The sequence below is a fragment of the Varanus komodoensis genome, unplaced genomic scaffold, assembly GCF_004798865.1.
Source record: "Varanus komodoensis strain SLA01 unplaced genomic scaffold, ASM479886v1 scaffold22, whole genome shotgun sequence".
NCBI classification, from domain to species: Eukaryota; Metazoa; Chordata; class Lepidosauria; order Squamata; family Varanidae; genus Varanus; species Varanus komodoensis.
The window spans coordinates 6,407,586-6,427,075 of NW_025335606.1; the positions used below are offsets into that span (position 1 = coordinate 6,407,586).

The 19,490-nt window shown below is 43.0% G+C and overlaps 1 protein-coding gene across 4 annotated transcripts in view; it reads right to left on the reverse strand.

Annotated features, from left to right (window-relative positions):
• The window catches only part of SMAD2 (SMAD family member 2), a 60,770-nt gene extending 47,540 nt beyond the window's left edge, over positions 1–13,230 (reverse strand). The window contains exons 1-2 of one of the 4 annotated variants that reach the window (XM_044431118.1): positions 13,129–13,203; positions 5,219–5,354 (exon numbers count right to left, since the gene is read on the reverse strand). The gene's annotated coding sequence lies outside the window, so the exon portion shown is untranslated. Of the gene's footprint in view, positions 1–1,473; positions 1,575–5,218; positions 5,355–13,128 lie in introns of those variants that run through there. The other 3 variants (XM_044431120.1, XM_044431119.1, XM_044431122.1) reach the window with 3 other exon arrangements.
• Positions 13,231–19,490: the final 6,260 nt, after the last annotated feature.

Consider the following 19,490-nt stretch of genomic DNA (forward strand, 5'->3'; position numbering starts at 1 on the left):
ATCTAAGCTGTAGATACTACAGCGAAGCAGCTTTTTTTCAATCTGCAGAGACCATTTTTTAGCTTTGGGGATACATGCAAAAGTTCCCACAAATGAACGTCTTATGCAAAAAAATAATCTATTCAGTCACTGAGCTGACAATAGAACAAAAGATATTTGATAATCCATGGAATATAAAAAAGAGCATATTTGACAAAAACAATAAATTCTAGTGTAGTGGTTAGAGTGCTGGACTAGAACTCAAGAGATCTGGGTTCTAATTCCCACTCTGCCACAAAGCTCATGGGTGACTTTGGGCCAGTCAGACTCTCGGCCCAACCTCACAGGGTTGTTGTAAGGATAAAATGGAAAGGATTATGTAAGCCTACTTGAGGTCCTTGCAAGGAAAAAAGACAGGGTTTAAATAAATTACCGTATTTTTTCATGTATAAAAGACAATACTTTTTGTTAAAAATATTTACCTAAAAATGGAGGGGCACTTTATACATGGGGGGGGGGGAACCACAGATGCACTGCAGGGGGAGGCAGGCATGGGCACAATCGTGAGGGAGACAGGTGTGGGCACGATCGGGGGGGGGAGGCAGGCGCGGGCACACGTGTGCGAGCAGGTGGCGGGTGCGCACACGCCCCAGCAGCTTGCTCGCTTGGAGATCAGTATGAAAAGTGGGGGGCTTCCTATACATGGGGGCGTCTCGTAGTCGGAAAAATATGGTAAATAAACATGGCATTTCCAAGCCTAAGAAACTAGTCTGGAAGGTAGCACAAACATATTTTAATGTGTGTGACTTTTTAACAGTGTGTTTCAAGATTGTAGTCTCTACCATGCATTTGTTTAACAGAAATAAATATAATCTCTGGATCTTACAAATATCTGCCAAATTACTAGGCAGACAACAGATATCCAATGTGCCCTTGTACATTAAAAACTAAACACAGGAATATTGCACAGGCATAATTTGATCCCAGTGCAACACTGGGAGTTACTTTGTATGGGCCAGAAGCTCTATAAAAAGTAACAAGATAAATGGTTTTAAGTGCCTGGGCCAGTAAAAACAGAATCTTGAATGTGTGCATGTTCTGTCACAGCATAATCTGCTATTTCCTCAGGAGTAAGCCCACAAATAGCACTGCTACATTTACTTGTTAACATACTTACTGCTTATAAGACTCAGTGGAAAGCAATCCACAGCTGAGAACAATTTGGAAATCAAATTTGTGGTGTTAATGGTTGTGATCACATGTGATGACAGGCAATCCGTTTGTCACTCCTGGCCATGTTTCTCTCCTCACACATTTCCCCCACCAATCATAGTGGTAGGCAAGCTTGTCAGGCATCCAGGAATGTTTGTAATTTTTCAGACCTATCAGTGCTTTTGTTATTTTGCCCTGTAGGCATTTATTTTTGCGATCCGCCATTTTCTTCCTCCCCTGCCCTAGATCCCCACTTTTCTTGCCCAGCTTACTTTTTCCTACCTCATGATCCCCACCACCATCACTCCATTCCTCAATTAAGCACTGCCAAAGGTTGAAGGGGAAACCAAGATGGGAGCAGCTTCCTTCTTGGGACTTCGTCACTGCAGGGAGAGGTAGGGAGTGGGGAAAACGCAGTCAGGGGCAGGGGAAGGCGTGCACGGGGCACAAGAGAGGAGGTGAAGGGGGTCTTGCGGTAGCCACTAGGTTGCTTGGGAGGTGGCAGTGCACCAACGGGCGCCATGTTGCCAACTCTAACTTATCCTCATTCAGCATTAATGTCCTGAAAAAGGAAGTGAGTGTGGTAAAGCTGTTAAGAGAACAGGATGGGGAACCAGGAGAGCTAGGTCCTGGCCCCCGCTCGGCCATGGAGCCAACTGCGTGACTTCAGGCCAGTCACAGACTCTCAGGCCAACCTTACCTCACAGGGTTGTTGTTGTTGTGGGGTTAAGACTGAGAGCAGCAGCAGGACAATGATACAAGCCACTTTGAGTCTGTTATCAGAAAAAAGTGGGATATAAATCTGATAAATAATATGTAATCCATGAGAGAAGAAAAACCTGGCTTATTGGCCCAAAAGGAGCAGAGCCAAGGATCCTCTAGTTGCTGAACTTCCCACTCTCATTAGCCCCATCCAACCTCCCAGAGATGGGGGGAGCTGTAGTCCAGCAACACCTGGAAGATCACAGGTTCCCTGCCACTGACTGCAACCGAATATACAGATCTGGTACCTTTATCTGAACAACAGGGCATTAATCAGTTTTAAGGATTACATTCAGGTGAGCTGCAAATGATTCCTTCATTGTGCATCACTGTGTTTTTCCGACTCCAAATTATAACAAATTTGTTCACTAGAACAAGCATCTTTCATGACCCCCCCTCCCTTCCACAAGTATGCCAATCCACCCCACATTCTTTGTCCTCCTCAACGGGAGAGAAAGGAAGAGGAGTGTTTCTGACTTTGCACTCTGAGGCACTCACAGCTCCCCCTGAAGAGATGCCATCCCTTCATTAATTCTGAGGAAAAGCGAAGTCATGACAAATTTTACTAGGACTAACACACTGAGACAGAGTCTGTGGACCCCCATCTGTTAAAAAAGCTATATATATGCACCCCAGACATTCCCATTCTATTGGACTGAGGAAAACATTTGTAACAGTTACAGGTCTCCCTAAACAACACAGCACAGAGCACCAAAGAAAGTGGTATGGGGGGAAGAGAAGAAAACAGCATTTTATTTCGCACACTGATCATTTTCATTCAAGTGTAAAGGGGCAAAGACGACAATGATTCAAACAACCTGCCTTCTGAAACATTTGCCACAAACTGAAGTTTTGCTTAAAGATCACTAAAAATAACACTCACTATGTAAGTTTCAGACAAAGTTAAAAAAGTGTTTACCATTCACTAAAAGGGAGTGATTTTATTTTCATAATGAAGGATTTTTAGAAGATTTGTTTCCTCCTGCTTTAAAAGAAAAGGGGTACAGACTAAAGAGTTCTAAAGAATATGATCCTGATCTGGAGCACAAAGTCCTTTTTCCAGAAAGCAGACAATGCTGATTCTAGAAGAGCCTGATCAAGGGCTTACTAGACAAAAGAGTACCCATCAAGGCTGCATACAAGTGCTCCTAAGATCGACAATGGATACAGCTTAGCACATGAAGGGCCCTGGTGCTCCCATTCCTACACAAGTATGATGATGCTGGACAGCAGGAGGGAAAATACCAGCCTGCTGAGCCACTGCTTGTGCTCAATTCAATTCTTCAGCTAATTGTGCAAGCCGTGGTAAGTTCTATGCAGTTACTCAGCCACCTACGAATGGGCTGAAACTGTCCAAGCAGCAAAGTCTCTGCTAGCACGGCAGAAATGAAGGGGGAAGCTCTCCTTCGAGCAGCAGTGCACCACCCACAGGCCCCACAGCCTGTGGGCTGCCAAGGCTTTTACTGTGCTCAGAGGAAGCTGTGACCCCATTCCTAGCCACTGGATTTGCTATCACCTGTACTTCCGGATCCCTCATACAGGTAGGACTTCTGGCACAGCCACTACAGAGAACAGTGATCTCTATCCAGATTTTTTAAAGGAAAATCCAGGAAATTTATGAGGTAATTGGTAGAGCAAAACTTTCTCCACTCCCTCCCTCAAATTATTCTTCTCCCACCATTACCAACAAGGAAAGGACATGGTTCCATCCACAAGAGTAAGTTGAATATTAATAAATACACATAAAAACAAAGGAAAAGTATTTTAGGTTCCCTGAGTGTTTCTTATGGCCCGAACAAGGATTACAGAAGCATTGCCTGACACAAAGTCCAAGTCACTCCACCCCCACTAACTTGGACACATAGTAAATTCACATATGCTCCTCATAACTCAGTGATGACTTACATGTGTGGAAAAGCCAATGCAAATGCAACTTCCCAGACCGTATTAAATGCAATCCTTTTCAGAGGAGTAACTAGAAAGTTCTCCCAGTGGAGCAAGGAATGCATTAGAGTCCCTCAAGTATCTGAATTTCGGGGACTAGTACTTTACAACTTGCTCACTCATAAAGTTCACATTAAAGGCACGAGAAAAAGTGAGGTCTCCTATACTGACATCCCGTTCTTCCTCCCTGGAGCTTAGAGCACTAGACATAAAGGGAGATACTCTGTCTTCTTACAGCAACCCAGAGGCCGAGAGTGACTGTCCCTAGGCCACCCAGTGAGACCAGGGAAGAATTGAATCCAGGCCGCTCTGGTTTAAGTCCAGCACTGAACCACTACACCAAAGCAGATGTATAAAAAAACAGAAGTTAACTCACTAAATCACTGGGCAAGCTACCTGGGAAATCGATTTCTGATCCAAGTAATGCAGGAATGTCTAAATACCAAGTCCTTACAGAATGAAAATTTGGAAACAGCTCATTTGGAACAAGATACTACCAAACCACCTACAAAAGAAGACTGGGATGGACCAAGAAGCCTCTTCTACCATAGATATTCTACTAGTGTAACTAGAATGTTCTCCCTATTGAATTTTTTACCAAAGCATTCTCCAGATCAGCTGCAGGCATCCTGATATTTTCCAGAGCCAACAGGGCCAATGGCAGTCCAATTCAAGTGCTAGAGGTAGCCCACCTCTGCTCTAGGAATACTTGGAAATACCCTTCAGCTACTAAGACAGAGTTCCCCTGGCTAACTATTTGCCAAGATCCCAACCAAATCTGAAAGGAAAATAAGCATAATTCTTGGATCATTGAACATCATAATGTGATAAAAGCTGAATTAAAATTAATAGCTTGGGTGAACAGGTGCTTAACTCTAGGTTTCTATGGTAGAGTATTCAAAATGTAAGCATTTTGCTGAACATATGAGAAATCTGCAGCTTAAACCTAGTAAGGAAGCAAGACGACAGAACACTGACTATAGGACCAGTATAGAAATAAAGTCAATAAGAAATGTTTCAAATTGGTAAGTGTGTATTACATAGCTTCTAAAGTACTTTTAAAAATAAAGATCATTATCATCTTTCAACTATCAATTGTTCAGGGCTTTTAAAGCCCCTATACTACAACATAAAATGTTTAAGAGTTGGAGATTTTCCAGACCACAAGTCAACTGGGGAACATGCATCATGTTCTAGGAGGTGTGGCTAAAGAAATTTGTTCAGCTGAAAATCGTGTTGTATGTGCTGTACAGGAAGTATGTAGCCCCAAAAGATGCAATAACAGTTGCAATTAAATTATGTAAAGTTCAATAGCACTTACGTCTGCTTGAATGCTAGTTTTTAGATTTGATCACTGATCAGCTTTGTCAATGGACCAAATATGCCAAGTTCATCTTTCTCTTTTCCTCAACTTCTCCTATGCTTCTTGTCTTCCCTTAGTTTTATACTGTGAACCCCTGGAACAAGAAACACTTCATATTGTACAATGTGTTACTCAATGCTATCCCTTGGAGAGAGAATGAACTATAAAATGAAGCAAATATTGTTAATGGATATACTTCAATGCTGGGCATTAACCACCATCTAGTTTTCAGACCACAGCAAGAAGCTTGCCTACAAAATGTACAAACAGAAGGGTATAAATAGCAAGTAGCAAGACATTGAACTAGTTTTGCTAGTTGCTCTCAAATCATTGAGGCTCTTTCATACAGTAATCACAGTTTACACAAAAATAAAGCAGACAAATAAGTTTTTAACTTCTGTCTTGTAAAAAAAACATACTTCTTACCATGTGTGTGTGTGTGTGTGTCTGAGAGAGGGAGAGGGAGAGGGAGAGGGAGAGGGAGAGGGAGAGGGAGAGGGAGAGAGAGAGAGAACAAACACCTATCTGCTTCATCAAGACACAGATTTAAAATGTACATGTGAATTTTAGGCACCTCAGTTTCTTGTAGCCTATCACAGATCACAAATACCAGAACTACTTTCTGCTCCATGGAACAACTAATCCAATCGCATGACCTGCAGCAATTCAGTTGAACGATCAACAATTACAAATATTCCAACAAAGTAAGCTTAGGTATTGTCTTGTGGCTTTACAATAGGAGTAATTAAATCCAATTTGGAAAGCAGAATTTACAGCTCACTTAGCAAGTCAAGCCCCTAAAGGGATGCTTCCAATTACAAAATTTACATGCATGGCCCATTAAAGCAATGCAATGTACATTGTTTATACAGTGGTGGAACAGAGTCAACTTTTCTTCATCTACAGGGACTCTGTTTGTTCATCTCATGATCAAAGCACTACCATGAATACATAATCCAGACCCCATTTTTCAAGAAGTGAGAGAGGGAGCCTAGAAATGAATGCAGATTTTGAGAACAAATTTTACTGATACTGTGGCATATGTTTTAAAGATTATACATCCTAGTAATACTCTTACAATTTACCTAACTTACTATATAGCCACCTCTCCTTTAACTTTTAAACACTGCAACATATTTAGCAATCTCTTTTGGAACAACACCACTTTGTAACTTTCCCATATTTCTTAGTTCCTCTTATGCAAGTAAAGAATTATGGCATGGCTGTTAACACATTATTTTAGAAGACACACCAAAAAAAAACCCAGAAGTTCAGCAAGAGGACTACATGACAGTGAAAAACTGAAAGTGAGAGAGACTTGAAAACTGTAAAGCAGAGGGGAAACATTAAGGTACAAAATCTAACTAGAGGCCGGACTCCAAATAACAAGCCTCTGCTAACTCTAAGTAGCAAGTGCTTAGCATTCTATGAATGTGGACCCCCAAACTGTGCCAAAGAAACAATGCTCTTGTTATTTCAAGACACTTTATACACAGATGTGCTGCACAGTTCAGCCTATTTTCCCTGTGAACCAGAGCAGCATCCATGTGATTCACAGGGGAGAGATGGCCCACTCCCTGCACATACCAGGAGCAACATTCGAAGACACTGTTATGTACTATTGTGCTTCTATACTGCTTGCTTATGCTGGCCCCTCTGATTTGAAAATTAACTGTGAATAGGAACCTCTAATCACAAGGCTGGAAATTTTAGTACAAGTGCAAACAAGGTGATGGTTCTAGTCTTAACATCAGTATTTATCAAGCATTATGAAGTTGTAGACAACAACGCCGAGGTGGAAATTACAGCCCACCAAGAACTAAAACTTCCTCCTTATACTCAAGTTCCCAGGCTGAGAAGAGCCTTAGAAGAGCAGCTAAGGTCTACAGTTTGTACAATGCTTACAGTAGCTATACTTTTTAATATTCAAGTAAATGAAACTTCCACAAGAAGACGATTTTTGTTTTTATCTGGCAGATCTTTTTCTGCTGACTAATTTAGACAGGGGTACGCAATTTGTAGGCATTCTTCCAACTGTTTTTACCTACAACTTGAATTAGCTCTAGCCAACAAAGCAAAAACTGTGAGAACATGGGCGTTGTAGGCTAAGGCGGCTGGATGGCCACCGCAGTTCTTCCTTTCAGAATTGGCCTGGTTCCAATAATCATCTAACAAGAGTAACCAACCTAGTACCCTCCAAATGTCCAGTACCACAACTCCCAACATTCCCTGTCCACTGGTCATGCTAGCTGGGGCTGAGGGGAGTTGTGCACTCCAAATATTTCGGACTACAGTGTTGCCAGCCCATGATTCAGACTACAGTGAGTGAATCTCAGATTCAAGTTCCCACCCTCCTCATGCCAAGAGGATAATGAAAGCTCCTGATCGCACATTTGATTAAACTACAGTTTTGCATGACGTAACAATTCAGAATACTCTGACTTCACCTAACTCCAGTTAAACCAACCTCCTTCAATTATGTGAACACAACACACTGCAGACATAAGCACATGAATCACAGAGAGCAAGATCTATTATGCAGTTGCTCACAAAATTTTATCTCTACACCAACCACAATGCAGAGAGGAAAGCTTCCTTCCCTGTCATGACAAAGGGCTGGTGCCTCCTTCCCTGGTCTCTGTACTACACAAAAATAAAAGATGCTCCACTCAGCCTCCAAAAGTAGATGGAAACAGTTGTTTCAAGAGCTCCCAATCTCCTTAAATGGGAAATTGCTTCATGTGATCTTATAGCACTGCTCCACTTCGTTCAGAGTGATCCAGCCAGCAGAGGAAAACTCCAGCCCTTACCATTCATTGTCTTGTACATACTCTTAACAGTCATAGCAAAATACTGCTGCTGGTGATTTAAAACTTTACTGACACAATCCATGAGCTTATAAGTCACAAGAAGGTGGTCATATGCATAAATGATTACTATTTACGTTTGTTTAAATGGGGCAGTAACCGGCCCACCAGCACATCATGCAACTCCCTTCTCTTTAAGGCTCAAGCCATCTTTGACTTACAAGATGCCACTTGGCCTGACAGCTACCCCACCCCAGCAGGAAACGAAACAACTGTCATTTCCAGACTGAAAAGCCTACCAGGTGTGAAGCTGTTCTTTTTACATGCGCTTTAACATGGCCAGATCCACCACACAGTGTTCAAGAAGCAGCCAAAATGAGCATGAAAGAGTTGCTCAGTTCTCCTGCAAGCAAGTTATCCCTCCCCTTTTGGAGATCCAGGGGTCTGCAGATGCTACCTCATCAAGGAGGCTGACTAGGGGGAAGCAATACAGATAAGCTAAAGAATTCTGTAAACCCTGCAATGGACTGCATCTCCCATAAGAGGCTGCATCTACAGTTAATCCTTAAGATGCATCAGTTAGAGTCGCATTACTACAGGGTATCCAAACAGGCAGGAAGCCCATTCCCCTTCAAGAAATAACACACCCTCAGTATTTATGGGAACACAGGGCGACTTATTTTATACAGTTACGTGTATTTTATATTGTTATTTATGTATTTTATTTATTTGTAAGCTGTCCCAAGGCTTCGGTGAATGGGGCGGCCTAGAAATTTTCTAAATAAATAAATAAATAAATTAGGGTGCAATAGTGCAGAAAAGGTGCAGCAACTCCCAGCTAGCTAATGCATCCTGGGAGCTGCAGGATTCTTTTCCCTTGTGCATACATAGGATTGCACCCTTAGTCTCTTATATTCTCAGAGATCTAAGACATCAAACAAACCTACAACCTCCTCTTGCCACAGCACTTCTTTAAATGGGCATCATATTCGAAACTGGGAGTCAGTTCAGATGATATTTGGTCTCTTGCAAGAAACTGCTTGGGCAAGGTATGATTTCATACAAACCCTCTTTTCTGACATACCGCTTAAGCAATCAGACTACTCGTGTGAGCTGTTATTCCTAAGAGTAAGTCAGTAAATGCAGTACTGAGCTCTCTCAGGTTCTACCAGCATTTCTATTCAATTAAGAGCAGCAATTGTATTTGTTTTCCTAACTTTAGTTTGCCGTTATTTTTCTACCCAACGCAAACCTGCCACTGCCCCAGATATCCTAAAACTCACAGGAATCAAGGAACTAATGCTGACAAGTACAAAAGAATGTCTTTCAATCTCCATTAGTCCGGAACACACTGATGTAATGTTAACCCATTCACCTCAAATGAAGAAAATAGCAACTGGTTTATTAGGTCACAAAATCTCTGGAACAACCATTTGTAAAAGCACCTAACAGAAATACACAGTGTGATCATCTTGGCACTCATCAGCAGAAGTTGAGAAAGGCTTCCAACTATTCTGAAGACAAGCCAGACTTGATTTGTAGGGGAAAGTATTTTAGACACATAGCTTGACAATAAAACGTACTTATGCACGTGTGTGTGTGTGTGTGTGTGTGTGTGTGTGTGTGTGTGTGTGAGAGAGAGAGAGAGAGAGAGAGAGAGAGAGAGAGAGAGAGAGAGAATGAACATCTAACACACCCAGCCCAGCAGTCAGCAATATGGTGACCTTGTGAGAAGAGGCCACAGAATCAGCTTCTTGAGCAAAAGAACTGGATCAGGGGCTGATTTTCCTGTGCAGCACAGGGAATTCTGCTCAGTGAGGGAGCACAAACACCATGGAATACTGGCTGCAGCGTCAGCCATTTCTTGTGTGACTGGGGGCATTTCAGCAGCATCCCAGGGCCACGTTGTGGGGTCAAATAAAGCCCACAGGCCATGTATTGCCCAGCCCCTGGTCTAGTAGAAACACACCAGAATCATAAAAGATGTATCACACTTTCAATTCAGAGCAGGCGTTGTACCTTCAAAATCTGGGCTCTATTCCCAAATGAGTAATTAATTCACCTGATGGTTTTGGTGAAATCTACTACAGCTGCATTTTCCCTCAAATTTAAGGGGAGTAGCAGCAACCTACCCTGACAGGTTTGTTGTTAAGGACATTAATGTAAAACGTTATAAAAATTGTTCTCCTCTTTTTCAGAGTGCAAAGTGTTAACAGCTCTTTCTAGCGGAAATGTAAGATTTTACAAAAACTGCAGATTAGGACAAAATCTTCATCTGATACAAATCAAGTTTTGTAAGTTAAAAGTACACAAAAAGGATTACTAGCACACTGCTTCACACACTTTTGTAAATTGTGACCATAAAAAGACAGGTAGCCCATCTGTAGGCATGCTGACTGAGAAGTCTCACTGAGTTCAATGTAATTTGTTCCCAAGTTTCCTTATTTAGCCATTCTGAATAAAAGACAAGAGAGCCAAATAACTACTTACTCCAAGATTACCTTAATGCTACTTTTAAGTACTAGAATGTCTCACCTGTTTTCTGTTTAGTTCTGATTTTAAACAGTTTCAACTGTCAAAAAGCTTTAAACTGTGTTTGTGTTGGGCGTTACCATTTTACACTTTTTATTTTAGGGTGCTTACTTTAGGGTGATCTGTTATGCCCTAAATACTAGCTAAAAATACTGGTATAGAGAAATGAAAACAGTTGACAGCAGACACTTACAAGAGATTACTTGCACCATCACTCACTCGCAGTAAAAATTATTCTACCTCCCTTGTCCCTTTTCCTACCATGTCTATATTAAATTCTTTCAAGCAGACATCTGTTGTTTGCATCTGAGCACATAACATGCCCACAGCCCTGATTACAGGAAGTGATAGAAACATGTTTTTATAATACATGTATTTAATATGGGAACCAGGACCTTATACTGTGTGAAACAGACAACTAAATTCCAAAACACAACTCACACAACAGAAACACATTTCTAAAGTACATTACCTTTTATTGTTGATTCAGCCTTTCCTGTATTACAAGAACAGGTCTACCTCACTCAGCAGTAAGTTAGCCTGGAGAAACACACTTGTGCATGACCCAACAGCCTATACAAGAATACCAACAATTTCCAGAAGCCATATCCATTCACTGCTACCCAGATATAAGCTGCTGAATATCCCAGCCAGCCCTTGTATATGTGTTGCTACAAGATCTCTCAATCAACTGTGACCGAGACTGTATTGCCTAATCACTTCAGTAAGCCTCAACATCCCATTTTACTACTTTTGATCAGCATATATCATTTCTCATCAAATGCTAAATGTCTGCTTATGCAAAACATATGAACAGTTTTTATGTAGCTGAAACTACTTCAAGAGCCCTGCCTCTCTAAATAAAACATGTATCATTAATCTGACACTAACACTGAACAGGGCATGGGATTTCCCCACTGAAGAGATGTTTCAACAAAGACTAGATTATGAGAATAGGAAAATGAAGAGTGAAAGAACTGGAAACCAAGGCAAGTTACTTCCTTGATATATTAAGCACAATCTCCCCCCCTCCCCGCAAAAAAAAAATAGTGGGAGTGGGAACTATGCCTTCTTTAAACCATTTGCAGCAGGGACAGGCAAAAAGATTTGCTGAAAACCTCTTTTGTACTCAGCTTGGTTTTGGTGGACTCCTTGCTCAACTTAAGATATATAATACAATTTGATTTTATCAGTTTCTTACAGGGCAGGGAGTTTGGAGGTAGAGAAAAATCACAGGAAAACAATTAAGGACTGCCCAAACATCTTGTTACTGGCATTCCCCTCCTAGTCATTCTACTTTCAGCATGGCCTGAATGCCTACTCCACTCCCAACTACATTTTGTGACATGGCTAGAAAGAAAGGGCTTGCTGTTTTCCTCCCCACTACTTTTGAGACATTTGATGTTACTGCTTTTCTCCCCTCTCCAGATTCAAGCTACTAAGAGTACAAACACACACCACAATCCAAAACAGTTTTACTGAGATGAAAATCTACTCTGTATGGTAACTGTTTTTAGACTGCAACCTTCTAAACTGCAACTGCACACACGCTTTTACTTGCAAACACGAGTTACTGTTGGTGGGGAGGAAAAGAAATGCTTAAAATTAGCACTATGCAGATTTCGATTGCTACCTTATTCAACTGCATACAAAATAAGACTAACAGTATAACCCTACGTCTACTCAGAAGTAAATCCCAGAAATTTCAGAAGAATTTTGTCCTTTGCAGGGTTAGATATAGTCGCTATCTTATACACACTAAGTTGAAAGCAAAGGAAAGAAGAAAAAACTGTCTGAACTCCAAAGGGACGTGCTTCCAACTAAGTCGCCTGTGCATGGCCCCGACCCTATCTGCACCACCTTCGCCTCTCTGCAAGTCTCCACCAGGATCCGAGGGCTGCTGGCTGGCGTACGGGATTTCCTCGATTTTTTTCCTTTCGGTGGAGCGCGAAGACAGACTAGTTACGAGAGCTTCCCACCCCCAGCCCGCAAAAGGCCGCTCCGTCCGAAAGTTGTTCAGCCCCTCGCGGAGAACGCGAGGCGTGCTGGCTCCCAGCTGAAGCGCCCGCAGCCAAGAGCCGCCGGCTGCGATCCCACGCGCGCTTTTACACCTGAGAAGCCAGGTCCCTTGGATTCGCGGGGGGCGCGGGGCTTGCTTCCGCCCGATCACAGAGGTGCGGGCTCCGGCTGGGTGGGGAGTATCCGCGAACACCTCCCCACTCGCCTGCTCCCGATGTGCACCGCAGCCCCCCGAAAGGAGAGCCATAAGGGGGCCGGAGGGCCTCGCCGCCTCCAGCAGCCCCTCCCCCTCCAGAGGAGGAAGAGCCCCCCGCCTGCCGCACACCCCTCCCCCACCGCAGCACCGCCTACTCCCACCACAACAAAGCAAGGAAGCCACCCCCTCGCGCAGCCCAGGCCTGGGGCCTACACCGGCCCGCACCCGGGGCCCAGCCGCCGTCCCCCAGGCCCCCCGCCAGGCCGGGGCCCCTCGACCCCGCGCCGTCCCCCCTCGCCGCCTCCGAGACCAACCTCCTCGCCCCCGAGCTGCGCTTCTGCCACCCTCGCTCCCTTTCTCGCTGGCTGCCCCTCACGGCTCCACAACCGCCATTGGCTGCCACGGCCCAGCCCCGCCTCGAGTCCCTTTTTGCTCCCCGCCTCAGCAGGACTGAGAGCGATCTGATTGGCCTTCTCCCTCGTCCATCCCAAGGAAGCTGCGGCACAGAATAGATGAGAGGGGGGAAAGGGGCGGGGTCGGGACTGAAGGCTCCCTCCCAGCCCCCTTTCGCTCCTCCTTCCTCCGCCCTGCTGCCTCAGCTCAGAGCGATTGGCGGCAGGAGCGACCAATCGCCTGGGCGCGATCCGCGTGGCGTTAAGTAGGGGCGGAGGAAGAAGAGGAGGGCGTGAAGAGCCATCGGATTGGCCGCGACGAGTGTCAGGATGGCCCTTGCGGGGTTTACACCCACCTACTCGCCCAATGCGTTCCCCGTATTTTCAGTACTAAGAATTGGTTGCGGCCAGGGAAGATGAAGCCGTGGGGGCGGGGAAGCTGGGCAAAATTGGGTGAGCCGCAAAGCAGCCGGAGCTGGAGGGAAGACTCCTCCGCGCAGTGAGGGGACTATAACCTTCCGCGCAGCGGTCGTCTTTCTCGCAGCATGGAAGAAATAGGCCCGCGTCCCGCCACGTTTTAGGACCAAATTAGCCAATTAATAAACGCCTTTTATCTATGTTTTCAGGAAAAGCAGGGAAAATATGGGGTGGTGTCTCCTCATCCTCCCGAAAATCCAAGCATTTTTTTCTCAGCTTCATTCCCATCAGCCAACACAACCACACCCTGGCGTGAATAATAATAATAGCAAAGAACAAAAGTAAGCCCTCAGACATGAGAGGGCTGGGAAATAAACATTTTAGGGAAAGTTTTTAACGTACTATTTGTGTAATAAATCATATTGGTGGGTTGTAAAGCATGACAGGAACTGCGGAAGCGAGGTGTTGAAGGATGCCTGGAAGGAGTTGCACAAATGCTCAGAATTCGGGGGAAACGGTTTAGGTTGCAATCCTGTGAATCACAGGGGTAAAAAAGCTTCAACTCCCAGCATGCCCCAGGCTGGCTTGGGCATGCTGGGAATTGTAGGCCTTTCTTTCCTGTGGGTATTCATACAACTGTGCCTTTAATAAAACAAGTATATAGTCACTGTGATTTATTAATGTAGTAATTATATTTATTTCCCACTTTTTTCCTTCAAGGGGCTCAAAAGTGGCTTACATAATCCTTTTCTTCCTCTCAGTCTTATTCTCACAAGAGCCCTGTGAGGTAGGTTAGGCTGAGAGGCAGTAACTCTCCCAGAGCCGCACAATTAGAGGATCTCAGCTGAGGTCCGTTCAGCTGGTCCATGGAAAAATAGGTGTAGATGGCCCAGCCTTTATTCCCCCACAGGCCATTTTGGCCAGAAATTAATGATCAAGCTTATTATCAAGGCCTTGGTCTAGGGCCTGTGATTGTCATTGTATGTGCTGGCTGTACATATGTAAAACTAGGGCAGGGAGTGATCTGAGGCTGCAGAACGGAGGGCCCATCTTTTTAGATTGGTGGGTACAGCTGGAATTTTGTCTTGTGGGCACATTCACAAAATGACTGCCACCAGTTTGGTTGCCCAGTCACAAAACGGCTTCCATGATAGGCATGGCCAGTCTCAAAAGGCTCATTTCCCAGAAGAGTAGGATAGAATTAACTGGCCTGAGAAACCTAAGTACAATGCAGAAGCATTGTCTGAAAGCAAACCCGCGAGACCCAAGGGCAAGTAACTTCACAAATGCTGCATGGAGCCCCAGATGGATCCTTGAAAATAAAAATGGTTCTGAATGTTGGCGATTTGCAGCAGGGACCCTGGTGGAGGGCCAGAAAGTGTCCACAGACTCAGTGATGTTTAGAGATACCACATTGCAGACCTGAACTGGAAGGTATGCCAGGCAAATACTTTCATCAGAGTATTTATATGGCCAAAACGTCACGTGATCTGCCAAAGTTGTGCACTGGGCATTGCAGATAATGTGATGGCAGATAATGCAAATAATATTTTGGTGATCTTGCTTGCATTTTATCTGCTGTTCCTTTATGGATACTGGCACTGGAATTTCAACAAACTTCTGTACAGCCCATTAGTCAAAGTTCTCTGGGTGGTTCACAAAGCTAACCTGGAACCATAACATGCAGTAACATGGTAAAATATATGGTGTGCATGCATCCACAATATCTAGGAAATTTGGAAATCAGGGCTTGGACAGCTGTAAAAACTGGAAGCATGATAATTCCGAAGGTGTTCCTAAGGCAGAGTGAGGAGTAACAGGCAGAGACAGAAGATACAAACCTATGCAAATTGAAACAGAAAAAAGGCCACAACTGGGAATTGAAGGACTTTTTCTGTCTAAACTTGCATAGAGTTGCACTCTGAAAGACAAAATGCGTCACACCCCAAAAAAGATGAGATGAAATGAAATGAAATGAAATGAAATGGGCTTAACTTAATCATGGTTGACTGAAGTCCCATTCATTTCAATAGGTCTTCCCTAGTAGGACTAATTCTGGATACAACTTATCCTTTTTACTGATGTAAAAAAATGTTAAGCTATCATTATAACCAGTCTAATGTGATTTTATTAGAGAGAATGAAGTTAATTCTCTGTTCTGTTGAGGATGTAGCCATGTTATTCTATGGTAACAACATAACAAAGGGTTTTGCAATGTCTTGAAATTGGAGCTACATAACAGCCTTATCTTCAGCTGGCAGTGAGCTATAGATACATAGATTCACACAGCATGTCTCAAAGGCCATGAAATTGAGGAGGGCTGTGATATTCCTATGCAAAATAGTTTCCATTCTTCCCCAACCCATGCAAATACAACTATAAAATCAGCATAAATTTACATGATACACTGGAACTTCAGTAAAAGAGATGATGAGGACTTGCAAAAGGCCTTGGACAATTGTCACACCTTCTGGCTAAAAAAAGCCACAAAAGAATGTGTGTGTTGGGGCAAGGGAAGGAAGCAAGGGAGAGTTAAACCATAATCTTTCAACCTATGGCTAGTAAAGAAAGTTCAAGTGTCTGACACCCTGAGAGCATCATCCTTTCTAAAATGGCCATTAGGAAAACATCAGGATTATTGAAGGAAGAATTAGTAGGCTGCTGGCTTTTTTGAAGCAATCACCCCCTGCCCGCCTTGTCTAAGGATTTGCTTTGTAAATTTAAAACGTGGCTGCATATTCAGATCCATGAACTCTTGACCATTAACTACTCTGTAAAATGATCCTGATTTAGGACTAGCCCAATACCCACCCATTCTTGCATTCTTCGTGGGAATCATCACTTCTCCAGTTCTGAGCAGATTGCTGGCCTTTTTCATGGAAAATCACCCTGTAATTTTCCTTCTGCAAGTCCCTTGGTTTAGGTTGCTTCGTATGCCACACTGAGCTTGTTGGTGAACGGTGGGATAAAAAAGTAATGAGTATTTTCATTACAGTTATATACTGTACTGTGATATATCATACAGTGAAAGATATCTCATACAGAATATTCAGCTGTTTACTTTGGTCTGAATTATTCTCAGACACAGACCAATTCATACACCCAAACAACCCATAATTAACAAATCAAGGGGTTGCTTCTGAGCAGGGGGAGAGAGAACAAGTGTGGCGACTACCAACCGCTCAGCCACTTGTGCTTTGCTAAACAACTAGAAGCAAAAACAACAAAATAGAGGCTGTCATACAGAGGGCACATTATGAGAAGGGATCCTAGCTGGAGAGGACAAGGAAGCTAGGAAGAGTCAAAGGCAGGGGAAGAGCCGAGAGTCGAGCTTAGCAAAGCCAGGTAGGGCTGTCAAGGGTAGGATATTTCAGAGGGCTTCCTTTCATAGGGTCAGCCTGACTCAGCGATAACTTGACGGCAAATAGCAGCAGCAACAACCCCATTCCTGGTTTGGGTTAACAGTCTGGGTTGTGTCTCACTCAGCATCCCCGAGTTCTGGTTCCAGAAGTTGCAGCAAACGACCAAGAAATGGAGCGGAAGCAGGCAGGTAGCTGGGAATCGCTCAGCCCCTTACCACAGAGCCAGCTCGTCGTCTTCGTTATGGTTTTACCATGAAACTGTTCAGCTCGATCTTTTCTAGGAGCGTTGAAATGTTTCACATAAGCAGAGCCCTGTCAGGTCAGCAAAAAGTCATCCTGGTTCAGCGTCCTTCTCCCCATAGCAACCACCGTGTGAAAATCTCACAATTCCCCAAATAGAAACTTACCATCTTTTTGGACCAACCAAAGGCCATTTAGTTGAATTAGTTTTTCTCTGTCATGTAAATGGTTATTTCTCTACTATTTTCTCCTAATAATTTTATGGTCAATACTGTATGATTTCATTGTGTTTATTAGTTTCTCTGCACTTTGGCATTATTTTATAAAATACATTTAATAAATAAACAATAAACAAATACACTACAAGTATTTATTTGCTTATTTATTTAAACCCCTTATATATTGCTTAATATCATAAAATCTCCATGTGGTTTCTATGGGAAATGCATAAAATACTATAAAAGCCAATAAGAAAACAATACAGTTAATTGATACCTTAAGAACATTGCAGAAACAGTAAAACACAGCAGTGCTCTGTAAACAGCAGTAGCATCTATCAGTATACTAACCACTGGGGGCAAATAATTCTCTTTAAGACATTATGAAGCTGGGTCCCACATATTTGAAGATACAGCACAACATATAATTGAAGAAGAACAATTCTGTTTGTGTTATATCATCAAGATTATTTGTTTGCTTGTACTAACATTTGGCCTTTTTCCATTTAGATCTATTTTCCATATTGGTGATTTTGGAATCTTGAATCTTCCTTAGACCCTTTCTCTAAATGGATGGCATTTAGAATAGATAGATCCCATACCCAGTTATAGCTGTTAGAAATCAGTGCTGTTCAGCGCTTACAGTTTGATCCATTTCCTCATTCCTTGATATTGGTCAATTTAGCAGATGCTGCTGACGGGTTTTTATCATTCTCTCTTGCACAGTGAAATATTATCTGTTGGCTGTGGCTGAAAAATTACAATGTTTGTTAGTAGCAAGGTTTTGGGAACACTTATGGAGACCAATCAGGGAAATGGGTCTATGATCCACATATATAAATGCTTATCATTGCCGAATAAGTATGATATGAACATGTAAGAGCTGAATGGAGCTTCACGGATACGACATTTTGGAGGGCTTTCCTTCTCAGGGTCAGCATTCGCTTGAAGATGAATTGATTCGACAAAGCAGCAACAAGCAGGAATGGAATAGGTAACTGAATGGTTTGATTTGGCTTAATTTTTACCTCCACATTTGAATGTGATGCATCTATGGCTCTCAGGTTGTGCCTTATTCAGTAACAATGTTTGTTTTATGCCTGCTTGACTCTGCAGCTTCTCTTTAATAAGGATCTGTCCAAGCTGGGAGGAGTAACACAGCTAAAGCTTATTTTAAGTATCTGCCTTGGCAATGCCCAGTACTCATCTCTTTTTTGGAAGGTCATTATGCAGATACATTTTGCACTGGAATCCTCCTTAATATGCTCATTCCAGTTATCTACCTGCTCCTTGGAAGTTAATGGACTGTCAGTGCGAATGAACCCTCTGGGCCTTTCCCCCAGCTAGAAGACTGATATCACAGCACTGAAGGGCTGAAAATTCACCTGATATATTGCAATGCATTGAAGATCTTACAAGGTATTCAGTATTTGAATGGATGATGTTTAGATGCCACCAGCAATCATATTATTTAGATACTTGATCTGCTTTTGCTGAAGTTTACATATGGTCCTTAGAAACCTGTATGTTCAAACACCACACACATCCATATGTATAAATTGAAACTGATATATTCAATCTGATAAATGTACTCTTATCTTTTTTTCTCTGCTGAAATTGTACCATGAAAATTAGCTTATTAAAAATTATAGTTTGCTTTGGGCTTCTGGGTTTTTTGTTTTTGTTTTTAACAGATCTGTCCAAGTTAATTGTTCTCTCTCTCGCTCTTGCGCTCTATCAACACACACACACACAATTTCAGACATTTTGACTGCAATTCAATGGCCTCCCAACATTTCAGAATCAAGGTCCTACAAGATCTGAGGTGGGGCTGTGCCGGCCAAGCCCCAACCACTCTTCCCCAACAGCAAACAGAGAAAGTACTGCTTTGGCCAGCTCTCCAAAGATGCAACCGAACACCAAAAGCAGGACAGGAAGGGGAGGAGGCTGGAGTTGTCACCTTAGGGTGCTTTGGGTCAGTGTCCCGGCCTCCTTCCTTCTGTTGTACCTGACTCCCCAGGATCCTGACATAATAGAGATACCTATC